Source organism: Benincasa hispida, chromosome 2 (assembly GCF_027475165.1).
Source record: "Benincasa hispida cultivar pf3 chromosome 2, pf3_genome.v1.1, whole genome shotgun sequence".
NCBI lineage: Eukaryota > Viridiplantae > Streptophyta > Magnoliopsida > Cucurbitales > Cucurbitaceae > Benincasa > Benincasa hispida.
Window position 1 is genome coordinate 50,894,246 of NC_143479.1, and position 26,450 is coordinate 50,920,695.

General features: G+C 32.2%; 2 pseudogenes; one reads left to right on the plus strand and one right to left on the minus strand.

Moving 5' to 3' along the window:
- The window catches only part of LOC120072106 (cyanogenic beta-glucosidase-like), a 91,017-nt pseudogene extending 76,890 nt beyond the window's left edge, over window positions 1-14,127 (plus strand).
- A 7,503-nt stretch (window positions 14,128-21,630) lies between these two features.
- Window positions 21,631-25,675, minus strand: LOC120068907 (putative methylesterase 11, chloroplastic; annotated as a pseudogene).
- Window positions 25,676-26,450: the final 775 nt, after the last annotated feature.

A 26,450-nucleotide genomic window follows, 5' to 3' on the forward strand; every position in this document is an offset into this window, starting at 1 on the left:
TGGAATATTATTCAAATATTAATTATATGAATTGGATTCAAATAAATATTATAGGTTAAATTCAATATGAATTTGATTCATATTAAATACCATAGGTTTAATGAGAGAATATCAAACCATAGGTTATGTTTTATTTGATATAATATAAACTATGAATTATATGTTATAATCGATATAATATATAGTATAATGTATATTATATGATAGGTGAGTTATTATATAATTTATATTATATTAATTAAATTTAAAATTAGTTTTTATTTAAATTCTTTTTTAAATTTAATTAAAGAAGGGAGTTGAATAACTCCCTCCCATGTTTTGATCGTGAGATGGGAAGTTAAAGGGGATCTTCTTCTTCTTGACTTGTAACGTAGAAAGGAAATCTCAGATAGTGTACTTCCACCCAAAAAAAAAATTATCTCAGAACATTCATCTCTCTAAAAAATAATCTCTCATTCTTTCCTAAATTATCTATACAGAGCTCCACACATTTTTGTGTTGCTGTGTTTTTTTGGTATTCGTGATCCAAAAGGGTTCATGACCTATCGAAAGAATTCGTGAAGATTTTGTGTCTTCAAAGGTTAGTATAGCAAACCCTAAATTCCTTCTCTACTATTTTTAAGAAGCATGCTGTAAAATTAAATTTTATCCTTTAGAATGCATAACTAGGTTTCTGTAATTTTAATTTCTGTAAAAATTGAAAATCGGGACCGATCCCCACTTCTGCATCAAACCTCACGGTCCTTCAATTTTAACATAAAAACAATATGTTTTAGGGCATCCTCAACCTTCTAACTCACACAAATAAAAAAAAAAATTACAGATAGAAAACATGTCAAACTATTTACAGAAATAACAAAAAACATTGTTAGACATTGATAAACTTCTATCAGTTTCTATCACTGATAGATACTGACAGTCTTCTATCAATTTCTATAAAAAAAAATTAAAATATTGTTATTTTATGTGAATAGTTTTTTTTTATTCTTCTATTTTTTAAAATAAAAAAAAAAAGATGCACACAACTTGAAAACGGAAACTCATTTTCAAAAACTATATTTTATTGTTTTCAAAATTTCCTAATAAAAAAAAAAAAAAATGTTTTTCAGATTTAAATTAAGTTTGGTTTTTTTGGGGGGGAAAAAAGTTATCATGCATTGGACATAGAACTTTAGAAGTATTAATATGTATCTTTCACTTTTCTGACAAAGGCTGCAAATTGAATATGACAGCATAAAAGAATGGTGTACTTAATAAAAAGGAACAAAAATATTTAAAATATGTCTATTCATATCTTGATTATGACCACACATAACAGAGTAAAAACATGTTTTTACTAAATAGTTTCTTCCAAAATCATATATTTCAGATCATTGTGAGAGAAAATGTTTTTTAAAAAAATCATTTTTATTTAAATTTATTTATTTATTTTAAAAGTTATTTCGTGGAACTATTAAATCCTTCCATTTTAAACTTTTTTTTAAATAGCTTGTTTTCAAAGTTATTCATTTAAAAAGTTAAACTAAAGTAAACACCCATAGAGGTAGTTTATCCAACCATTTGTGTCTTTAAAAGCCAACAACCAATGTTATTTTAGTGAAATGTTGACATTTTTTGGAAAAAAAAATTATCAATGAACGTTGCCTTGCACTTTGGCCACTCATAACAAGAGGAAAAAGATGACTTTACTACATGCATTAGTAATAGGTTTTTATTTTTTTTATTTTTTTTGTACAAATGGTTTTTTTAGGTTAAAGAAAAATGGGCACCTTTTACTTATGTCAGCATCTTGTGAATTTACTCATTCAATCTTAAAACTCATTCGCACACTATGAATTATAAGTTTCTTGATACTTGATACTTAATACTGGATACTCGATCCTTGATAATTGATCCTCAATACTTGATGCTCAATGTTATATGATATATGCTATATACTAGCTACATGTTACTCGATCCTTGATACTTGATGTTTGATGTATTACACTCTATGTTTTATGTTATATGCTCTATGCTATATACTAGCTATATACTACTCGATCTTTCATACTCTAGGTCCTATGTTGTATGCTCTATGCTCGATGTTTTAATGTTATAAACTCTATGTTTGATGCTTGATTCAAATAAATGGAAAAAAAAAAACGCAAAGAAAGGGAAAAAAAGAAGAAATGCATAAAAAAGAACAAAAGAAAAAATGCAGAAAAAAACACAAAAAAAAAAAAGAATTGTAGAAAAAAAGAAAAAAGGAAGAAGAAGAAACTAAGAAAAAAGGAAAAAAAAAAAAAAACACTGCAAAATGAAGAAATATAGAAGAATAATGCATTTAGGGTTAAAGTGGTAATTTTACACCGTGATGACATAAGCAGAATGTTAAATTTCATTGGTTTTCAAAATGATACCTATTTTTCATTTATACCTTTTATTTTGGATCATCTATGCAATTTTCTCTTGGTAATAAATAAACTATTCCAATGCTCTAAATTTCTTGAAATTTTTTCCATTTCAAATGCTATTCCTGTAAATAAAAAAATATTTATTATGAATACTATAAACATGTCCATTAAATAGTTCAGGTATAATTTCGTCATGCACCTTGTCAGTTAGTCACACCACACGTGTGAACCAATTATTAAATTAGTTTTTTCAACAATTCTATCTTAAACACTTGCATAGGATGGGATGCTGATCAGCTCTCTCTTTATTGTCTCTCCCATATAAGAGAGGAGTTGGAAAGGGAAAACTAAAATAATATGATAGTTTTAAAAATTATTTATAAAAATATTGTACTTTTATAATATTTAGAAAAATATTGTTTTTTTTAAAAAAATAGGTCGAGGGTTCAAAATTTGACCTATTTTGAACCCTCGACCTTTACCTTTACCTTTTTTTTTTTTTTTTTTTTAATAATTTAGATATTCGACCTTTGTGTTTCTTTTTTTTTTTAATTTTTAATTTTACAAAAATAATTTCTAAAAATATTTTATTATTTTATTTAAACTCTAAAAAGAATAAATTAAAAAAAATAATATCTCATAAAAATAAAAAAGTGTAAATTAAAATATCTCATTTATATAAAAATAATTACAAAAATCAATGTGTCCCACAAGGCAGACATCATTGATTTCGAGTTGGTTGTCGTTGTCAACTTCGAATTTGAGGTTGCTCTAGTTCTTCTTGATGTTTGTTCTGGTACCTCTGCAGACGCTTCATGATATAAATATTTATTATGCTCTCCACGACCCTAACCATGTCCATGCACGTATGAAGACGAAGGATCAACCTTTAAGTCATAATGTCCTGAACCAAATGTTGGCATCATCATCATCGGACTAACATAATCAGTTTGACTCTACATCTGCATCACATAGAGAAACTCTTCCACATTATGGGCAACCTCATCAAACTCATCCTCTTCCGTCCTCTACGTCTAGGAGCAGGTGGAGGAACAATAGGTATATCATACATATAATATATCTCCTCCATATAGCTTTGGTTGTCACTACATATAGCAAGAACCTAGTTCAGATCATTCGCAACATCACGGATTCTACTGTTGTTCGATCTCTATGAATTATAAAACAATTAGATAATATTTAAAATAAATTTAAATTAAAAATATTTAGATAATATTCATTCATTTACCAGATGACCCACAACTGCTCCCGGACGAGTGACATAGCGCCTTGTGATATTATTATACCAATGAATGTAGTCTTGAGTGACATCCCTGTCAAACTGTTCAATAGAAACCCCCACTGCAATAAACCTTGCACGATAGTGCCATCGTACTACCAAATGTGCAACTTTTTCGGATCAATTTACAGTCCTTAAGTCGATATCATGCAGTAGGGGTTCAGTATTACAAGGCGATGGGACATCCTACTGAAAACCAAATTGTCTCATCACCCTATCAGAAAAATGCCACTCACCAATGTGAAAACATATGAGAGTACTCATCGTCTGTCATATGTTTTGACCATTTGTACAGAAATTGGGCAAATTATACATAACAATTTTGTACGGCTCCCAAATAACCTGAAACACAAAATATTATATTTGAGAATATTAAAGACAAATACAATAAAAATGTGTATAAAATAATCAATTAGGTTCAGTGTAATGTACCTGATCAGGTTGAAGCAAATCAAACATGTATCTGTACTGGCTGACTATATGTGTGGCTGTCCTAGTCACACAAAATTTGTCTCTCCACCTAAATTTTTAAATTGATAATTTAGAATCTAAATTAACTAGATCAGTGATATAAAAATTAAATTGAATGAAAACAACATACAAGAACCGTAGGCTCGTTCAGCTAACTGAGCGTCATTAACATGTTGTAGCTGTGGAGCCATTGTTGGAAATCGCTCCCAAGCCCATAGTTGCAAAAGTATGAGAGTCCCAACTATCTCTCAAACCTCAGGTCTTGTTGCTTTGCATAGTTGTCTATACAACCATGCCAAACATGCTCCATCCCACAAATACCGCCCCGCATCATAGAGGTAGCTAATAGTGGCAGGAACATCAAGTAAACAAAATGACTTGATTTGTCGAAAAACGGACTTCTACCCATCATTTGTATTATATATGCTCGCGCATATCTTATGATGGTTTCCTCATCTGCATCATCTGTGAGCTCACGGAATTGTGTTCCTAACCATATCAAACTTAACCTCGATCCTTTAATTTTGTCGACAGGTGAGGTCACACCGAGGTACATATACAAACTTGTGACTAGTCATCGTACATCACTCCGGTGATCGGTTCACTGTCAACAGGTAACCCCAACAACACTTCTATGTCTTGTAGAGTGATAGTGCACTCTCCAACAGACATATGAAATGTATGCATCTCAAGCCTCCATATCTCGACCAAGGCTGTGATTAGATGCCAGTCCAACTGAATAAATCCCAATCTGGCAACCCCATAGAATCTAGATGTGTGCAGTAGCGGTAGTATTAGAGGGTGGAGTGGGATAGCGTGCTGGAGACCTACCTCTCGACGCGTGCAAGATATTTCTCCAGTTGTACGATCTCGCCATACAACAGATGATCGATGAATGGACTGGTCCTGGGTTTAAAGCCATGATTTGAAGGAAAAAAATATTTATTTCTCAATTAGAAGAATAATGTACAAATTAATTAACTTAATTAAATAATGCACAACTTAATTAAAAGAATAATGTACAACTTAATTAAAAGAATAATGTACAACTTTATAAATTATAATAAAAAAAATTGAATATACAATAAAAGTATCTACACTTAATTAAATATACATGATAAAAGAATTATTTATTTCTCAATTAAAAGAATAATGTATAACTTTATAGATTACAATAAAAAAATTGAATATACAATAAATTATTATAAAAAAATTGAATATAAAATACATTATAATAAAAAAATTGAATATATAATAAAATGAATATGTAATAAAAAAATATTTATTTTTCAATCCCTCTATCTGGAGCCCGTCTTAGTAATGAAGGACACTTTGTTCAATTATGGCCTAACTGATTACAAAATCCACATCGTTGTCGAGTGGCTGGTTCTGTCTAATCCATCTCGTTGTGATAACGTGAACTTTTCGGTCTACCAGGTTTTCTCAACAACGATGGATCAGGATGTAAGACGGGCATATTAGGGTGCGTGATTTATTAATCTTCATGTCGTACAGGTTGAAATTGAGGAGAGTAACATTCAATATACGTTGACAATTTATAGTAGTCCTCAATAAAGTCTTCGTAGTTCATGTTAAAATGTGAGCAAACGGCCATAGAATGCGAGCATGGAATGTCGAATGCTTGCCACTTGTTACATGAACAGTACCGCTCAGACCTGTTTAGCCTCAATATTTGAACGTTTCCTCCTTTGGCATTGAGACTATGACATCCAGTCTTCCCATGAAACACACCTTCGTATGATTATACTTCATGTTTACTAGATCTTGCAACCCATTTATTTATTTTCTCGTGTGTACCTGGATTTTTAGTCCACTTAGTATTATAAAATATGCTTGAAATAATATGTTAATAACATATATATATATATATATATATATAATATTACCGGGTGTATTTATCTTGACGTTCCAATACATCCCTTATTTCTTCTCTTCTTTTCTCGAAATAATTCACGCATTTGAAGAATGTTATCTGAGCAAGAGCATTTATAGACAACATTCGAGCTCCTTTGAGGACTCCATTTATGCACTCTGATAGATTTGTCGTCATCCACCCATATATCTGAATACTCCATCATGTGCTTGAGTCTATTGCTCTAAACTAATGTTGTAAAAAAAAACTCAGACAACTCCGATTTATTTCTTTGATATCTTCAATTGCTTTATTGAACTTTCGAATTTGAAACTAACACCCGGCACGATAAACATAATTTTTCAATGAATTAAATCTGTACTTTTTATTAAAGTTGTTAACGATATGTCGCAAGCAAAAACGATGGTGACATTTTGGTCCCGTCCAACCATTTGCTAAATTGTTCACTACTGCAATTATATCAGTATGTTGATCTGAAATTAAACACACCTCTTCGTGTGTTACAATTTCTCTCAGGTGTTTCAGGAACCATCCCCATGAGTCTGCGGACTCTTCATCAGCAATGACAAATGCAAGTGGAAGAAGATGGCCGTTCGAGTCAACTAATATAGCAATCAACAATTTTCCTCTATATTTTCCGTACAAGTGTGTACTATCTATCTGAATTATCGGCCGACATTTATTAAAAGCTTCTATACAAGGACCAAATATCCAAAATACAGAAGTTAGGATAATATGTTCTTCAGTAAGCGTTTCTTTCACTCTCCACTCTAACGTGTTTCGGGATTGGTCTATTTAACTATATACAACCACCTGGGTAACAATTTGTAAGACTCATCCCAATCACCGAACACTTTAGTCAACGCTTTTCTTTTGCCCTCCCATACTCTATGGTAAGGAACATGATATCCAAACTTTGATTTGATGTCAGACTGCAATTGTGCCACACCGAAAGATGGTTTTTCTCTTACGGCATCACAGAACTCTAGTACAATCATTGATGAATCCAATTGCACATGGCTTTGACTTAGTTCTGAATAAAAGCATGTATGCTGCTCATCGTACTTAGTGATCTTGAACAAGCCATGCGATTTTTTCTTTATTGCACGAAGTCTCCACCTGCAACCTTCCTCCCACTTCTTACACCGAATTGTCTAAATCGTCGATGTCGATTCAACAACCTCATATGGTACGTGACATTTTATTGCAAAACATTTGACCGCTTGTTGTACAATTTCTTTGTCTTGACAAATCATCTCTTTATACAATTGAGTATTGTCAACGTCCATAGGGGCTACAATTGGGTCATGTTCTCAAATGCTATCCAGTACATTCATATCCAAATCGTTGAATGTATTTGAAAGTAACTCATGTTCACGACCATCGAAATACAACTCTTCAAATTCATCATCCGTTTTAGTTCTGAAGTCTTTATATAGGTTGTTAACCGCCATATCTTTATTATCACATGGCGATGCAACTGACTCCGGATCAGGATCAATACATTCAGTTGGATCTTCAAACTGGCTAAATGATGTATTCAAGTTTATATCCACCCCTATCATATTTACATTTACATACAAATGCACTAAATTCAGTAGTGACATTGCGATTGAGAACATCAAGTTCATAACTTGTGCATTCGAAATAGGAAATGTCATAAACTTTACTGATTCTAATGGTTCTAGATTAGGATGTCTATATATTAATTCTATCTGATTTGTTCCCATATCTACATTAAGTGACATCCCAACCATTTCAATGAATTGTTCAAATACAATTTCACTGTTCACATTCATAGTCAACTCCATCAATACCATCAATCATATTACCATTTGTAAACAACAAAAATCCCAAGCATTTGCCCGTCATTTTCTAAAAAGAAAAAAAAGACAAACAATACATTACTAATTGTTCTACTAATTTTGTATTAAACTAAAAACTTTTTAATTTATAAACATCAACTTTTTAAGTTTTATGAACATCAACTTTTTAAACATTATAATAAATTAAACTTTTTATAACTATTTTTAAATATAACAACAAATTAAACTTTTCAAATTACAATGAGGTAAACTTTTTTAAATTATTTTTTCAAATTTAATACAAAATAAACATAAAATAAAATTAAACTTTTTCAAACTATTTTAAACTATATTTTCAAAGTTAATACTAGAAAAATCAAATATCATAAGAAATATATTTCAAAAAATCATAATAATTTTGTATAAACTAAAAATATTAAAGTTCTTAAACTATAAACATCAACTTTTTAAACATTACAATGAGGTAAACTTTTTAAAACTATTTTTTCAAATTTAATACAAAATAAAGAATAACATAAAATTAAACTTTTTCAAACTATATTTTCAAAGTTAATACTAGAAAACTCAAATATCATAAGAAAATCAACTATTTTAAACTATAGTTTATTTAAGTATATTTCTTACAATAAACTATACTTAAATATAAACAAAAACAAACAAAATATAAATAAGATTAACATGTTGGTATAACATCCCAACCATAAGATTAACACTAATAACAACTACTAAGATTAACACTAAAAGAGAAAGAACTACTAACATCAATATGTAAATATTATTGAATTCAACATGATAGATCTACTAAATATAATAAAACTAGTAATAAATAAATAGTAAACTCACAAATTTAACTTACCTTTTTTGTTCCTTGTTTCCCAAACATCAACAAAAACTATAAAAAAAAATATGTGAAAATGAAAGGCAGAACGAAGGCAGTGAGAAGAGTGAGGGAACAAAAGAAGTGTGAGAATGGTCGAAAGCAGGGAACGAAAGCAGTGTGAAAATGAGAGGTAGAACGAAGGCAGTGAGGAGAAAATGAGAAACGGTGGGGTTATAAGCTAAATGGTTGAGTTTTCAAAGCTCGACCTCACAGATTGGGAAAGTAGTGTGGGATGGGACGAGATGCTGACGCGCTACAAAGATTCGGATTCGTTCTAAAGAAGGTCGACGATTCAAATCACTCTGACGCGCGCTGCAGAGATTTAGATTCTTAGTTATGCGATCGTGTAGCATTTGGTATACGATCGTGTAGTGAGGAAAGAGAGCTCTCGAGAGGCCATCGCAGCGTGCTCTCATCGTGTACTTCTACTATGCGATCGTGTAGTAAAGCTTAGCAATTGTATAGCATTTGGTATACAATTATATAATAAAAGGTATGTGATCGTATAGGTTTTGAGAAGGTCTCGTCTATTTGTAATAGGTAAGCGATCGTGTAGGAGTTTGTGGGCGATCTGTTGTGAGGAAAGAGAGCTCTCGAGAAGCCATTGTAGCGTGCCCTCATCGTGTACTTCCACTATGCGATCGTGTAGCATTTGGTATACGATTGTATAGTAAAAGGTAGGCGATCGTATAGGTTTTGAGAAGATGATTGTCTAATTATAATAGCTAAGCGATCGTGTAGGAGTTTGTGGGCAATCATGTAGTGAGGAAAGAGAGCTCTCGAGAGTGGGAGTTCAGAAGAGCTGTCGCGGAGAGGCCATCGCAGTGTGCCGCTCATCATCTACTTCCACTAGGCGATCATATAACATCTGGTATACGATCGTATAGTAAAAGGTATGCGATCATATAGGTTCTGAGAAGGCGATCGTGTAATAGTAATAGTTAAGCGATTGTGTAGGAGTTTGTGGCCGATCGCAGAGGATTTAGTAAGCGATCGTTTAGTAATACTGAGCGATCGTGGAGAGATTGTAAAATGATCGTTTAGCTTCTAATAAAGAAGTTGTTCATCGTTCACTTGTTCTTTCCAGAAGTTTGTACCTATTGTTACGTTAAGAAAGAATGTGTAGGGAAGGGTTGTAGAGGTTAAGTGTTGAAGGTAAGGGTAAACTATGCATTGGTACTAAGGATAAGCACATGGGTTGAAAGGCATGATGCGTTGATAAGGCTTGCGGTAGCCTTAAGTGTGTGCAAGCAAAGGCGCTGGACGATCGTGTAGCAGATGAGCGGCACTATATGATTGGGTATGCGATCGTCTAGTAACTGAACGACACTACACCATGAGGTAGGTGATCGTGTAGTAATTGCGTGGAAGTAAACGATGCTCGCAGTAGCTAAACGATAGGCTATGCACAAGCTCATTGAGAGCGAGATCAGCGAGATCGTTGAGAGCGGGATCAGTGAGATTGTTGAGAGCGAGATCATTTGAGCTAGACAATAGACGTTGGGTATTAGACGATAGACGTTGGGTGCTAGACGATAGATGTTGGGCACTAGACGATGGACGTTGGGTGCTAGACGATTGACGTTGGGCACTAAACGATGGACGTTGGGTGCTAGACGATAGACATTAGGTGCTAGACGATAGATGTTGAATGCTAGACGATAGATGTTGAATGCTAGACGGTAGACGCTAAAAGCTAGACGATAGGTGCTAATTTTCTAGAGGTCGAGGGTTGAACCCTCAACCTCTTTCAATTTTCCTCAATCTCCTTTAGTTTTCGACCGGTCGAAGATTGAACCCTCATCCTCTTCTCAATCTCCTTTAGTTTTCAATTGTTTCTTTTTCAAACCTGATTAAATGACAATAATAATAACTTCCATGGAAAATATAAATTAGGTGCAAATGCTTCCAAAATATATAAAACCTCCTTAAAACAGAAATCATTTCCAAAAACTATATTTTATTGTTTTCAAAATTTCCTAATAAATTTAAAAAATGCTTTTCAGATTTTATAAACAGAAAGAAAGAATAAATTACCAAACAAATCCACTTTTAAGAAACCAAGAACTAAAAGCTAAAACCTAAGCTCACGTTTAATATTTATTTGTGCTTTGGCGACCATTTTATTTTTTATCTTTGATTTTGAAAATTATACATATAATTATATTCTTACTCAAATTTTAAATTCCAAAAATAACTTTTATTAATTTTCAAAATCTAACTTGGTTTTTAAAAATATTGATAAAAAAGTAAGAAATTTAAAAGTAAAAAAAGTGTTTATAGTTTTAACTTTCAAAAACTAAGAATCAAAAACCAAATATTTATCATATGAGACCTTGGTTTTTTTACTTTTTTTTTTTTTTAATCTTTAAAAAATTATACTTGTTTTCACCATTTTTAACTCATGGTTTTCGTGTTTTCTATGGAAATATTTGAATTCAGAGGTAAATTTTCAAAAATAAAAATAAAATTTTCAAAAGTAGAGAACATTACAAAGTGTGAATTTGTGCTTTTCATTAACAAAAGTTTCTGAATATATACATAAAGAATTTAAACAAAAATAAGGAAATTACAAGAGCTACAAATCATATATAAAATTGATTGGGTATTGCATATATGATTTGAGGAGAGATTGATCAAAAAACATAGGTTGATAAGCGATGGTGAGTTTAATGTTATTTTCAACAATACTGGAACTTGAACACAAAACCTCTTTAAAGAACTTATTCTGATACCGTCTCAAATCATCCATTAACTCAAAACTTTAAACTACATACTGTTGTTGCTGATTTTAAGGGCTCATTGTATGGATTTGCAGCTTTTATTTTTGGTGTGACTGAGCTGGTGATTTCATGGAGATAATTGTGGATGTCGTAGCTGTTTGATTGAGAGAGGAAGGAGAGAGTGAGCTGTCAAATGTAAAATTGAAACTAAATAATAAAATTGTCTGAAAAAATATATCTTTGGACAAAAAAAAGAAAAAATCATTACCATCTCTATTTCTTGACCTTTAATTTATCTTTGGACAAACAAAAAAATGCCTAAAAAACAACATCAACAAAAAAAACTATAAAATTTTATTTCAATAACTCGCTCATAGCATCATAATTATTCTTAAAAATTGCCTAAATTTGGAAAATAATATTTAAGTTTCAACATAATCTATCAAGAAATAATGTTGTAATATATATATATATATAGACTTAGTATTTTCATTAATTAATGATTTAGTCTCGACATTTAGTCAGCAACAAATTAGTATTTGAATTTTAAAATTTATATTTATTAATAATAATTTTTTAGTTAACAAATAATTTAAATAAGTTTTTATTATGTAATAATTAAAAATAATATATTAAAATAATATTAAAAGATCTAAAAGAAAAGAAAGAAGTATTGTTAGCTTTATTATTATTTTTTTTTAGATATTTGACCTTTTAATTCGCGGAAAGTATTATATATCCATTCCATTTCTAGCCCTTTCCCTCACGACATTTCATAATGAACAAAGTTTTTGTGAACTTAAAGGAAAAAAAAAGAAGAAAAACTCTCACACTTACTTCTCATATTCTCTCTATATAAAGCCACTTAGAGGTTAAAATTCTAAGCATATCCAAACCATAAACTTAGTGATGAGTTTCAAAAACATCTATGGTGTCTTTTTTCTTCCCTGGTTGAGATTGGAGTCATAAATCTATTCAAATTGGTTTGTCCCATATTCAAACAGTCGAGTTGACCAGGAGGCTTCAAGTCGAGCTCTTGATTTTTCTCTTGATTGGTATGTAAAATTGATCTCAATCTAAATTGCATGAACATTATAGCTTATTATTTAAGATTTTAGATCTAAGATTTAGGAAGGTGTCATCTATAAACTCTCTAATCATATCATCCCCTTTTTACATTTATATTATTTGATATTTCTCTATGATAATAAAGTTATTCTTTTCTTCTATTTGTAGGTATAGTTAATATACTATTAGGAAACTACATAATTCTCTGTATCCTTTTTTACTATTCACACTTTTTGCTTGTCGATTTCATTTCTATAAATTTGATGGAACTTTCTCGTAGGTTCTTGCATCCACTCATTCGTGGAGATTATCCACCCATCATGAAATCTCTTGTGAAGGACATCACCCAAATTCACAGAGGAAGAAATTAGTTTGATATTAAAGTCCTATGATTTTATTGGGATAAACTACTATACATCTAATTATGCAAGAGACGATCCCAATTTTGCTTCAAAAAAGCCAAGCTCCTTAACAGATTTTCGTGCCACTCTTTCAAGTATGAACATAAATTAATCAAAATCCAATTCATTTAAAACCTTATGTAGTATATGTCTGGGATAAATTTGTTTTCTAATATATTAAAAAGTAATTTTAAATTAAACTAAAAATAATTTCTTCACATTTTACCCTATCCCATGAAACATTCAAATTAAAAATGAAAAGTAGTTCTTTGAGGTTCAACTAGAAAAAGAGCCATTTTTGTAATTTAACTTTCTATAACGTCTTTGTATTGTAGCTGATCGTGATGGAGTCTCAATTGGTCCAAAGGTAATTAATGTGAAAACTTTCCTATCTATAAAGAATGAACTGATATTTTTGTTTGATTTAAATTAAATTTGTCATTTTTTTTACTTTTGATCAATTAATTTGTAACTTTTAATATCATAGGCAAATATATCATCATGGCTTGCAGTTTATCCACAAGGAATGAAAGAATTGTTGATACATATCAAGAACAATTATAAAAATCCAATAATCTACATCACAGAAAATGGTAACATAATTTTACTTTTACATGTATAAACTAAATAAATACAAACATGCATACATTTCTATTGAATTACAATATTCATTAACAAATTCTAGATGACAGGATACCTTGACTATGATGGTCCTGAAGTTCATAAATTAATGAGAGATGAGGGTAGAGTGACATACTACCGTAGCCATTTCAAAGCTCTGCATGAATCAATCAAGTTACTAGAGATGGAATCTCGTATTCAGTAAATTGTTTTACTTAAAGTTGTTGTATACCGTAAGCTCTAGTTTCTTTTATCGTAGTTATTGCTTAAATAATATTTCAAAATTATTTTTGTGATGGTTAGGTTTAGTTACTACTTTAGATGTAAATTATATTGGGCTCCAAATTGGTTGTCTTAACAATATTTTGGAAAATATTTTAGGGCTGGTGTAAGGGTACAGGGATTCTTTGCATGGTCTTTATTGGATGTTCAAGAATGGTCCAGTGGATATACCATACGCTTTGGTCTCGTCTATATTGATTTCAAGAACCAACTGAAGAGAATAATAAAACATTCAGGAAAGTGGGTCCAGAACTTCTTAAGCACATGAGGATCATACAAAAATTCCTCCATCTTATTTGCTCTATCATATTATAATTAATCTTGTTTTGTTGTTTGCACTATCAGAACTACAAGAGGCTACTAAATAAATGTGTAATTGACAAAACCTATTCCTTTATCTTATTTATTTTTTTTTCTGTTGGAAGCGTGTAATGGACACTCGCAAATGAATAACCAACAAAAGTTTATTTGAGAGGAAACAAAAATACTTTTAATTGAAAGACTCTTCAAACTTGGTTCACACTTTTGATTTAACTCTCTTTGTGTGCTCTTCTCTACATACTTGGATACATCAACAATGTCAATGTCAATCCTATTGACAAGATTGTCATAAGTAAACTAAAATACACAACTCACACCCTCATTAAATATACATGAAACAATTAAAATCCTACACTTAATTCATGTGAAACTCTACTAAATTAACTCTTACATCGTTTAATTTTTCCAACTCTCATAAATTAATTCTTCTATAACTTATTAATTAAAACATGTTTAATTTTCAACATCCCCCCTTAAACATGTTTTCTTAAAACTCCAAGTAAAGTTCTTAATTTGTTAAACACATCAACTTTGAGTGCCTTCGTGAAAATATCTGCAATTTGATCTTCAGTCTTCACATATTCAACTTGAACCTCCTTTCTTGAAATGCAATCTCTCATAAAATGAAATCTTGTATCGATGTGCTTGCTACGATCATGGAACATTGGATTCTTTGTTAGAGTAATTGTTGACTTATTATCTACATGGAACACAGTTGCATCATCTTGCAAAATTTCAACTGTCTTCAGCAAATTCCTTAACCAAATTGCATGACAAATACATAAGGCTGCAACAATATATTTTGCCTCACATGTAGATAATGTCACAATAGGTTGCTTCTTAGAACTCTAAGTAAATATAGTATTACCAACAAAGAACACATATCCACTTGTATTTTTTCGGTCATTAACATCTTCAGCCCAGTCATTGTCACAATAACCTTCAAGCTTAAATTCTTTAGATAGAGAATAAAATAATCCATAATCAAGCGTACCTTTGAGGTAACGAAGAATTGTCTTTGCCACTTTCAAATGAGTAATTGTAGTAGATTCTATAAATTGACTCACCAATCCCACGCTGAAAAGAATATCTAGTCGTATGCAAGTTAAATATCTCAAACTTCCAATTAAACTTTTGAAATATGAAGGATCGACAACATCTCCTTCTTCATATTTGGACAGTCTTATCCCAACTTCAATTAGAGTTGTGACAGGATTAGAATCGATCATCTTGAACTTCTCTAGAATTTCTCTAGCATATTGTTCTTGATAGATAAAAATACCTTCCTCTAACTACTTCACCTCAATGCCAAGATAATATGACATGAACCCAATATCTTTAATTTCAAATTCTTTGGTCATTGTCTTCTTAAGATCTTCAAACATACTTGTACAATTTACTGTAAAAATTAAGTCATCCACATAAAAACAAACCAACAAAATATCTCCATGATCATTAATCTTAATATAAAGAAGCTTTGACTCAAATACCTCAGTTTTTTGTTTGTTTATAACTAACTTTATAAATGGTCAGCTGGTTTTAAATTCAAAAGTGAAAGTTATCATCATTTTTTTTAGTTTTCTGTAAATAACAAAACTGTACGCAGTCTTCATTAGTAAAAAGAATTCAGATCTTCCCATGGACGTAGGCAATCTTGCCGAATCATGTAAACACTGTGTCTTCATCTTTTTGCCTTATCTTTCTTGTTCATATGAGTGTTTTCTTTATTGCAAATCGCACGCCATTCAATTATCATTCAAATCACATCGAGTAATCTGAATATCGAGTTAATCGTGCATTGATTCTTCGCTATCGAGTAGCTTCGAATATATCGTTTTCACCTTTGAGTTCCAAGTATTGAGGATTTGATAGAATATTTCTGAACCATTTCTTCATCTTTCCAGCGTTGATCTTGAGTGTTTGAGCCTTGTGAAGAGTGGTCAGCCCAACAATTTATGGTATCAGAGCTTTTAAAGATCATCAAGGTCAACACTCTTGTCTGTATCAAGATTCTCAAAAAATCAAGACTCGATACTCGGTCAGATTAGAAATGGTTGTTGTAAGATATGAGATTGAGACGTTTGATGGGAAGGGCAATTTTGGCCTAAATCAAAGCCATTTTTGAATAATAGGGAGCACACAAGGCCCTTTTAGACCAATCAACTCTACCATCCACTATATTAGTACAAGAAAGTGAAGACACGGAGCTTACAACATATGAGACTCTGATTCTAAATCTCAATGACAATATTTTGAGGCAAGTAATTGATCAAGACACGACCTACAATATTTTGAGGCAAGTTCTTCACGTTCAAGATGGATTCTGCCAAGCCTCTTTCAGATAATTTGATGAGTTTAAGAGGATAGTCTCAGAGTTCAAGAGTCTTGGTGAGAAAATTGGCGACGAGAATGAGGCTTTTGTGCTATTAAACTCTTTACCCGAAGCCTATAAGGAGGTGAAGAATGCCTTGAAATATGACAGAGAATCAGTTACCACTGATGCCATCATTTTAGCATTAAGAACTAGAGGGTTAGAGCTTCAGTCATTCAAGAAGGAGTAGCCTAGTGTAGAGAGACTGTTTGCCAAAGGGAAGAATAAGCAGAATCATTCTAATGGGAATAAAAACCAGTCAGGTGAAGAGCACAAACCTAAGACCAAGTTGAGATGCAACTACTGCAAGAAGAAAGGTCACTTGATGAGAGATTGCTACAGTCTGAAAAGGAAAAACCAAGAAAAAGACCTTTCATGATAAAAATTCTTGTTGTGAGCTTTTGCTAGATTTCATACATTTCTTTAGAATTGTATTGGGATACCATCTAACAAGAACACTCAAAACAACAAATAATACAAAGAACGCTTATATATAGAAATATATAATGCAATATCAATGAAGAGACTATAATATACCACTGCTACTCTCTCCCAGATTCCCCCAAAGAAATCCTACAAAATTCTTCAAACCTTCCTCCCAACCCCAGTTCTTCTATTTATTATAACAAAACACCTCAACTTACTAGCTATTTGCTAATGTCCCCTTCTAATAACCATACTAATATTATTTTTCGAAAAAAGGAAAAAAACTGTACTAATATTCTACTAATAATCCTACTATATTTCAACCAGATCTCTCACATATTATTGTCTACATTTTTATAACTGGCTTTTATCTTCTATTCCCTATAATTGGAATCCTTTTTGTAATTGGTTAGGGCTTTTTTCTTTTTGGTATACTCCATTTGCAGCGGACTCCTGGTTTTGCCCATATCATTAACAAAGGAGAAGATTTGAAGTTAGTGTTGAACATGTTAGTTAATTCAATAAACCATGTTTGCATGTATTTTGTTCTCTTAATCGCTTTGCTCTCTTTATTAAGAGTGGTTTGTTGTCAAGTTTGTAACTGGTTGTTCTGTTATCACATGACTTACCATGGGGACATCTCTATGATTTAAGGAAGATTGTAACAGCATGGGGCTGTGAAGTTTGTGTTTTGGTTGCAGAATTGTGTAACCTGTGTTGTATAGTTGGATTATAGTATGTGCAATTAGGAAGATTCCAATAACTTTTTCAAATTTTGTTTGTTTTTTTTCTTTTATTTTTTTTAAAGCAAGAACTTGTTTTTGTCAATTCTAGAAGTAAGACTTCAAAAGATCTTTTATGACTACAAAACCCTCATACGAAATGCAGTGTAACTAATTTTTTTCTTTATTTTCTCTTAAAATATCTCCCTGGATTAAAATCATCAAATCATATTGTTATTTTTCTTTCAAATATCAAAATTAAACCATTTTTTTCAAATATAATTTTATTTATTTGTTTTTATTTTTTTAATCTTTTTTCAACTTATTTTATGCGTTTGTGTTTTGGTATTTTAATTAGTTTGAAAAATTTATACAATCAAATATAAATTTTTTTGTCAATTTGAAAAATTTAGAGCAAAGAAAGATAGACCACTCATATTTAAAGTAGTAGGGTGGTGAAAATTATGGTTGCGATGAAAGAATCAAATACAATGATTCTATTAACGATAGCACCATTGTTAGGAGTTGAGGTCAGCAACAAAGTCTGTGTTGGAGGAGTTCAGATAGAAGAAGATGAAATTGAAGTGATCACTAGTGGCTCCAAAGGAGCAATAAATGAAGCCAGTGGAGAACGAGCTGAAGCTAAAGCTAATGGTGAAGTATTGATGGAAGGAGAGGGAGTCATACCGAATGGAGCAAGAGATGAAGATAGATTTCAAGTCGAAGGTGTCGCTATACACTACAAGAATTCTGGGCTTTAATGTCGGTTGACAACCAACATTAAAGATAGTGTTATTAAAGCCCTTTAACGTCGGTTGTCTTTAATGTTGGTTTTAAACCGATATTGAAGAGGGTGTACAATGTCGATTTAAAACCGACATTAAAGAGCTTTACCAATACTATCTTTAATGTCGGTTGTCAACCGACATTAAAGCCCTTTAATCTCGGTTTTAAATCGACATTAAAGCCCAGAATTATTGTCCATTTTTTTCAATTATTATCCGTTTTTTGAAAATACCATGTCCATTTTTTTCAATTATTGTTCGTGTATTCAATATAATTATTGTCCAATCCATTTTTGATGTCGGTCAAAAAGTTAAAAACGACATGTCCCTAAAACCAAGGTAATCAACCTGTCCATGCACAAAATAAATTCTTAATTGCTTTCACAAATCCATAATAACAAGTCACAAAAGAGGAATTGGATGATAATTTAACTTTAAATATAAGGTAATCAACAAATTACCAAAACTCATAAGGGTTGCATAGCAAAATTAAAATTTTGTTAGATCCAAACAACTTTTATTGGTGTATAAAAAAAAGAGCGAGAACTTACTTTTAAACTATAAAATATAAACTAAAACTTGTAAATACCCTCCCCCAACCCCCCCCCCCCCCCCCCCCCCCCCCCCCCCAAAAAAAAAAAAAAAAAAGTGCACACACACTTGTTGCCATTATATATTATTGTTTTCCAAATAGTCTTTCAATTGCTCCTTCGTTATGTTCTCTCCACCATCCACCACAGATTTGATCCAAATTGAAAGCATGACTTCCTGCAAGTAGAGAAAAATAGTCAAATAACATATAATAAGAATTCAATTACCCCACACAAAGAATTTATAAAATTCAAGTTAGGGAGCTATGGAAAGACAACATGGGAATTTGCAAAGAAGGCCAAGATATCATGTTCTGTTATAAACAACCACACAAAAGCTTGAATCACATAATAAAAATCCGAAACATACCAAAACATAAGCATAAGTATACGGAAGAGGAAAGGAGGAAATTAGCATCTCCAACTAAAAAGTTTTACATTATCCATATAACTAAAAAGTAAAAAGCCCCTTAAAGCAACACCAAAACTTCAATCAACTAAAAAGCACACCAACAAGACTTCAATCAAATGAAACCATAAAAAACATTTCCAACTAAAAGATACTATCGAGGGTCAATTGATCTAGATTATCCAAATAAGATTCCAAGGACAAATTAGATTCAAATTGACGAAGAAGCACAATAAATGGTTAAACAAGAGATAACAAAAGATTCAACGATGATAATGAAGAATTAACCTAACCCACAATGCATGAATAACCCACAAACTACCATAGTGCTATCGGATTCATTTAGACAAATAATGCATAAATATAAACTACCAAAGGATGCCTAAGAAGTTCCACTACCATAAATCACTCAATGGAATTCATAACAACTAAGCTATGACTACCATAACTGCAGGATAGTCATATCATTCCAACACAGAATCTAATCCAAAGTTTAGAACAAATAGACTTTTAAGATAAGCATCTTATAAATATTACCTTGTACTTATTATTAATGTTGTTATGAAGTCTTTTTTGTGTTGGGTGCACCTTCTCCACTTGTCAACCTTCAAAAAACATGTCTAATGCAATCTTCCTATCTTCCTTCCAAATCCCCAAGAATCAAAATATAGCCTTACACGTCAAACTTGAACCTAACAAAATGAAAAACTTCACTCAAAATCATTTCATTATTGTTCAAATGAGTTAGCTAAAAAATTCTAATTCAACTAGTTTCCAAAAGAACCTTACTTTGAAATAGTTTAATTCTTATCTCAATTTAACATATGCGAACGATGAATCAATCATGTTCTGTTATAAACAACCACAGAGAAGCTCGAATCACATAATAAAAATCCAAAATATGCCAAAACATAAGCATAAGCATACGAAAGAGGAAAGGAGGAAATTAGCATCTCCAACTAAAAAGTTTTACATTATCCATATAACTAAAAAGTAAAAAAGCCCCCTAAAGCAACTAAAAAACACACCAAACGGATACAAGACTTCAATCAAATGAAACCACAAAAAAAAATCTCCAACTAAAAGATGCTATCGAGGGTCAATCCTAGATTATCCAAACAATATTCCAAGGACGAATTAGATTCAAATTAACGAAAAAGCACAATAAATGGTTAAACAAGAGATAATAAAAGATTCAATGATGATAATGAAGAATTAACTTAACCCACAATGCATGAATAACCCACAAACTACTATAGTGCAATCGGATTCATTTAGACAAATAATGCATAAATATAAACTACCAAAGGATGCCTAAGAAGTTCCACTACCATAATCTACTCAATGGAATTCATAAACAACTAAGCTATGACTATCATAACTACAGGATAGTCATATCATTCTAACACTGAATCTAATCCAAAATTTTAGAACAAATAGACTTTTATGATAAGCGTCTTATAGATTTTACCTTGTACTTATTATTATTGTTGTTACGAAGTCCCTTTTGTGTTAGATGCACCTTCTCCACTTGTCAACTTTCTTAAAACATGTCCAATAATTTCATTTTTCCTCAGCATTCAAACACAAGATAGAAGCACCAACGAACAAATCAATTATGATCTCAACATCTTCTTTTCATTTAATAGGAAACTACGCACAATATTAATAATACTTTAAAATCTAAAGAGGGTGATAAAGCATCAATCTGAAAGAGGCCAAAGGAACTACCGAAAAGATGGAAACCTAAAAAATAGTTTTAAAAAATGAGTGGTGTTTGTGTTTATGGTTTCTATGGAGCTACATTAATTCCTCCCATTAGAAGAAAAAAGTATCCTATGTAAAAATTTTATGGAAAGAGAACTCCCAAGAGATGATTGTAATTGAAGTCTCGAAAAAAAACACTAGTAAAGAATTGTAACAAAAAAAAAATGTTGTGAGGTATGCTAGATTAGGCCCAAGAACATGAGTCAAAATAATATTCATAATATGAAACGAGCAATAGAAGCCAAATTAGATTAATAGAGCCTTCTTCAACCTCAGGCTTTAAATTGGGATAATCTGTTTGACGTCGTGACGTGTTAAAAACCTATTAGTGAAATCAATAAAAAAGAAAACATAAAGAGTACAAAGCAAATAAAAGACCTTTAAGCCTGAGCCATGCGTGCATCATCTTGTGAGGTAGGATAGATCCTGTCAATAACCTGAAATGAAGAAGTTACTTCACGGTACTTTTGAAGAACATAATACACATCAAAATGTGTACATGGATACTTTGACAAGGAAACCATACCTAGGGAGGCCATACAAAACGAGAATAGCAGTAACTTCACATCAATAGATTAATCTATAAGGCTCTGTAAACATGTCGATTATATGGTAGCTTGTGCCAATCCTCGGCCTCTTTGAGATCCGTAGATTTTGAGAATATAATAACATACCACATTGAACAAACTAAATTTGTGTAATTGGAAATAAAGAAATATCTAAGAGAGGGGAAATGTCATACGGTAGCATCATCAAGTAAAAGATAACTAGTGTCGCTTGGCCGCATCAATTAAAAAGTTAGTTCTGAGTCTAACTACAACCAACTGATGTTTGGAAAGCAATGATCAAACAACTGTTTCACATTGAGTTCAAACCAAGATGACGAGAGCCATTTTCTAAAGATATTGTTTCTTCTTAATATGCACATGTGACCGGTAGAAGGGGAGGGGGTAAACACAATGAGACAAAAAATAATTTCGAAAAGTACCTCCATTCTTTCACAACTACAACATCTCGGAGTTCAATCTTTTTCAATTCAATAGTTGTTGGAGGGTTGTCGTTGCCATTTGAGTATACAAAGACTTGAGCCTATCGCATGACATCATCCGAACCAGCCTAGAACAGATTCAAGCATAGCTAAACTAAAATAAACATGACCAAAAAAGTGTAGAAAGATCGTCTAGCAGCATTGAATAAAATCCAAAAACAAGAATGAAGAGAAAACAACATTCAAAATTTTGAAAGTTAATCATTTGTATCAATATGTAATCTTTTATATGAAATTCAACTTTCTACATACATTCAAGTCCAAAGCTACAAAATCATTTATATCAGGGAATGAGAGTACCTGCAAGGAGAATATATCAAGAGTGTTTTGCCCATCACTCAACATTGTTGCAGCAAGGAAGATAGCCTTCGCAATTTTAAAATGAAATAATTCCATTGCATACGAAATACAAGCACCACCAAAACATGTCCAACTAGGATAACCTATATAAATTAAGAAGATAAAAGAAATTAAGCTTCGAGAGAGTCAAGTACAAAATACAATAGTTTAATCAAAAAATAGACAAAATAGAAAAACCTATCTCAATAACATTTTTTATCAGAGTATATATATATATATATATATATATATATATATATATATATATATATATATATAGTAAATTGGGTTCAAAGGATGGAAACCTTTTCGCCAGCAGGAAGCTTTTCAAGAACATTCGTGAGCGGCTGCACATATTGCGAGAGATTTGTGATGCTGTTTAGATCAAATGAATGAATTTTTGAACCAGTTAAGTCTATCGCTGTAGCTCTATAGCTTGCTTCTTTAAGAAGAGCAATAGTTTTATACCAGCACCAAGTACCAAAACCACCTCCATGGACAAGAACAAAGTGATTTGTTTCCAAGTCTTCTAGCTTTATGTCCAATCAATTTGAAACTTATTAGAACCATAAATACTTTTGATAGGAAACCCAGAAAATAACCTTTTGGAACAATATGTGAAAAAGACAAACAATCAACAAAACTCTATTGATAATTTGAACAATCCAATTAGTTTGTTTAGAAATTTGACATAGAAGTTCATCTATACAAACACCATTGTTTCCTATGTCCTTTATATTAGTGCACTCATTCTGATTCTAAATTGAAATAGTAAGAATTAGTCACATACCAATATATAATTAATTCATCATTTATAATTTGAAAGAGGAAAATGAAACAGTTAGTAAACAAAAATTAAGACTATCATTCTTTCCCCCTCTATTAGCCAAAATTAATTTTCAATTATCCTCCTTATAGTTTAAATAAGTCTAAATTTAACATACAATTACAACTAAGTTGTTTATTAAATACAACATGGGAAAACAATAAATTCATTTCATCGTACTTTGAACTATTAGAATCTTTAAAAGCTCTCATTCGGGTCCAACAATTAAACTTCCTGCTAAAATTGGTCCAAAACTGACCCAAAAACAATCCAGTTCCCACACAGAAAAAATTGAAATTTCCCAAACAAAATGCACAATTTCACAATCCACAACACAAAAATTTCAATCAATACTCATCTGTCAATAATCAAACATTGAATCCCCGATCATCCATACCAATCACAGTCACACAATCAAATTCTAAACTCAATGAACCTGATTAACAAGCTGTTGAGGTTGAAGGAGAGGGTTAGTGAGGGAGCGAGCTCGAGAACTCGATCTCTGTGGCAAGGCGTTCCGATTCTTCTTATCGGCGTTGGCTTTCGGAGCGAAGTAGAGCAATCAAACAACACAGAACAATCGAGTGGACATTTCTGGAAAAACACTGCCACTGCCTCCAAAAGCCTGATCTGAAATCAGCGAGTCTCCGATCTTCTCTCTCTGCTAAAAGCGCATTCGAGACGATCGGTTGCTGAAAATGGACCAGAAGGGGGGGGGGTCGGGGTCGGGGAAGGTGTTGGCCGGATTCTTGGTCAGGTTATAGGTTTCGCGTGGAAGAATGAAAGGATTCGTGTTGGAAGGGTTTCGCTTGGGTTGTGGGTGAGTGGAAGTTTGAGAATGAAAGGAAAAAAAAATGGGAGGGAGAGGAAGCGGGAAATAAAAAAAAATGTTTGGGAGGGGGGGAAGAAAATTGGTTTTATTTTTATTTTGGTTTTAGACTGACATTAAAGGTATACCTACAATGTCGGTTTAAAACCAACATTAAAGATCCACTTTTTTTAAAAAAACAAAATCGACATTATACATCCGGTTCCACTTTTTTCAACCGACATTAAAGCCCAAAATTCTTGTAGTGATAGTCGGTGGAGGAGCTGATTTTAGAGAGGAAAATGACGGCAATTTGGTTGGAGAAGAGGTTAATGCGGTGCTCAGAGCATAGCCAACCGGTCTCTAGATGTTTATTTTAATTACAGTGTAATTACAAATATTTCTTAATAAGTCAATTGCAATCTCATTTGTATGGCTAGGGATAGTTTAGACTTTTATAAATCCATTTATTTTTTATTTTAAATTAATTTTTCCATTTTTAAAAATTAAATTTTAATTTATTAGTTTTACAAATGAAAAGTTAAAATTTGTCATTTTTCTTATTACCCTTTTCCCATGCTTGGATGAGACTCATACATGCTTTGACAACAAAATTGTTAAGTTAGGAATGAAAAGTTATCTTTGTTTAAAAAGGAAAGAAATTATGATTTTTTTTCTACTGGGATCACAAACTCAATCAATTTTAAATATCTCCCTCTTAACATACTATTTTTTTTAAAAATTTCCCAACTAAAAGGGTTGTTTTCAAATAAAGAAAAATGAGACAACTTATTTATAAATATAGTAATACACTACTATAAAATCTACATTACTTGACACTTGTAGTTTTTAATTACTTGACGTTTCTTTGAAAAAAAATTCAAGTAATGACCTGTTAGAAAAGAAAATGTCAAGTAAAAGGGTTAAAAAGACGAAGATTGACAGAATGTTTCGAATATTTTCACGCGAACCATAACTTCACACTTTTTCGAGTCAAGTATAATAAGCTATTACTTGACACGAATAAAATGTCAAGAATACTTGACTTACTATTTTAAAGAACTAAAAGGGTTAAATACCCTAGAGAAACCTTAAAAATTATCTTAAATGCTCGCCTCCAAAATCCCCTTCCCTATCTCTCTCCCACTCTCTCACTCTCCCTCCCTCGTCCAATCTCTTTTTTCCCTCATGCAAAGTAGCTCTGTCAGCCGTCTCCCACTCATCACTGTCGTCCAGTCGGCTTCCCTTCTCAGCTCAATCCGGGAGATCTTGTCGTCGTAGGCCACTCATGTGCAGCGATATTGCAGTCCCTCTCCCTTTTGTGTTTTGCCGCCATATCTGCAATCGTTTGCTACTACTTCCGATGCCAATCAAGTCGGTCCAACCAGATCCACTCATCGCCATTGTGGTCATCCATGCCGTCGCCGAGGTCCAGCTTTGTAATAGATCTGTTCAAGCGCGGGCTTCACTCTGAAAGAAATCAGATATGAGGATTTCCATGAGCAACAAAATGATCGTTCCAAATTCCATTCGTATTTGAACATACACAATTACAATCAAGAGACGGAAACTTACTGGTCATGCACAATATGAAATTATAGTATGCTTTTCAAGAAGATAAAAGGATAAAGTATCATACCTTTGAAGACTAATCTTCAAACTCCCTCGATCACGAAGGCTCGAACAATCTCTAGGACTGCAACACACGAATGCTCATTCCGACTCCAAGCCAGCAACACATAAACGCTCGAACTCAACGACCGCAACACAACACGATCACAGTGACCACCACACGAACACCGCGAACACAACGAGCAGCCTCCAAAAACCTCAACCTTAGTTGAGTTGAGTATGACACCACCACAATAGTTACCTTGGTATTCTCGGTGTGAGAATCTAGAAGTGTGGGCTCTGTGTGAACTTGGTTAGAGGAAGAGACCGGAGGAATAACAATTGTGTAAATGATTGACCAAGTGGGAGATGACAGAGGTCTATTGTATAGACGAATACCTAATCGTTTAACAAATGCTCTACGATCGTTTAGCTACAGCTCCGCGATCGTTTAGCTAAGCTCTGCGATCGGTTAGCTAATGGCCAGCTGAGTGAACTATCATGTAGTGTCACTCCACGATCATTTAGTCTCTCTTCAGCTATCGTTTAGTGAATCCTATTCACTTGA